This window comes from Halyomorpha halys, unplaced genomic scaffold, assembly GCF_000696795.3.
Source record: "Halyomorpha halys isolate HHAL.00 unplaced genomic scaffold, Hhal_1.1 Scaffold2060.1, whole genome shotgun sequence".
NCBI lineage: Eukaryota > Metazoa > Arthropoda > Insecta > Hemiptera > Pentatomidae > Halyomorpha > Halyomorpha halys.
The window spans coordinates 11,981-14,007 of record NW_027109097.1 but is presented as its reverse complement, the minus strand read 5'-3'; positions in this window follow the sequence as shown (position 1 = coordinate 14,007).

Below are 2,027 nucleotides of genomic sequence, written 5' to 3'. Positions count from 1 at the left end.
TAATAATTTGTACTATGATCTTCCTGTAAAGTAAATAAACATATTTCTAACAGCTGTAAAACTGGTTTATGAATATCTTTTGCTTTAAAATAAAATAGCTAATTATCTTATTATATTTTATTCAAATAAACGTAGTTATGGGATGGAAGGACAGAGGGGAGGGGAAGGGGGTTATTTGGGTACTTAAATGTATGATTTTTCAAAAATGCTGATGTTTTGGATTAAATTGCAGGCGTTTTTTAGGGTTATGAGAACACAGATGAATTAACATATGATATTAATATATTGGAAATACATGATATAGGTGGAATGTATTAAAACTAACATACAATTGAAAAATACTTTATTCTAAGACTAGTTCCTTTACAATAATAATCTTGTACACAAATAATGTCTGGCCAAAAGACTTATTAGAATAAAATAATAAAAACAACATGTATTTACATTACCATCAAGAAATATACAAGAAGTGAAAATCGGAAAAACAAATATAATTTCAATTAAAATAAAAAAGTTGAATATATACACCAAGAGGAGAGTCTGGTGTGTCTTTAACAATTCCTATTAAACCTTTTATGGTGATACTACATACATAGGAGCTGGGAAATATATATATATAATAAAACTGCTTCAGTTTATAGTTCCAGTTTGGAAAATATCAAAATAGTTCTCCCCAATACATTTTTCTAATCATAGTAGATTAAAGGAAAAATAATTCCTTTTAGGTCAAATATACTTTTAATTATGAGGTAAACTAGCCATCATAGACTTAAAAAAGACTGATTTTGATTCAGCACACCAAAAAATCTGTATGTTGAAAATATCTAAAATAAAAATGTTTTTTAATAATTTTTAATTATTAAAAATTTTTAATAGTAAAAAGTAAGTATTTTTTTTCAGTTCGAAGGGGTTTAAAAATTATTAAAGCTACACAATCACAATATTTTTTTGGGCCCTGATATCTTCCAAAGTTTATTCACCCTTGACGTTCAAGAACTAGTTAGAAAGAGGAGTTTCTTGTATCTATTCTTCTATTGCTATATTATATGTATCTATTATTCTATCCATAAATAGAATAGGATAAACTGAGAATGATAATAGAGCCCCAAAATGAAGTGAGAATTTGAGGCCTTTAATATTTTGATTCTCTCTTTGGACTGGAAAAAAAAAATTTTGGTTTTCAATATTTTTAATGTTGACATATTAGTGTACTGAACCAAAATCTATCATTAAAACTTTATTCTTTTTCTTTTCCAGGAATTTATACCCTTTTTATTACTTCTTTATTCATTAGGTCATCAACATGTTTCAGGCTCTTCTGCCTATTATCAAGTTCTTACCATTAATTTGTAGACCTATGTCATCTTAATTGAAACAATTTTTTATATATTCCAAACCGAATATAAGTCCTGTTTTTTTCGATAGATAGATAGGCATAAGAAAAAAAGTACTATTCTAAAGACAAATAAAGAAACAGCAAAAATGAAAATGAAAAAATAAGGATAGAAAATAGGATTTATATTCAGTTTCAAATATATAAAAAATTGTTTCAATTAAGATGACATAAGTCCACAAATTAATAAAGAAGCAATAATATAAAGGGTATAAATTTCTGAAAAAGAATATTCTACTTCGAACTAAAACATTTGAACATCCCTTCTTATCTGCTTCATCACCTACTTGAAATATATCCCTCCTATCTACCATTCTTCTTCCATACATTGGAATCCATCTTTTTTTAACTTATTCTACTTACAACATTTTATATTGAACTTTATAATTTATATATTAAATAAATCAAAACTTGTATCCTTTTTAGTCTCAACACTTTTTATTTCAACAGTCCAACGTTTCGGCCATTTCAGCCATCCTCAAGGACATCTAAATATCTAACAGCTTATATTATATATTCATTTGTAACACTTATAACAACAACATTATCACTAATAATATAACATACCTTCAATTATAAATTCTTCCTCACATTAAAATTTCTTTTGCAGGCTATTCTGCCCAGGTCATTCATT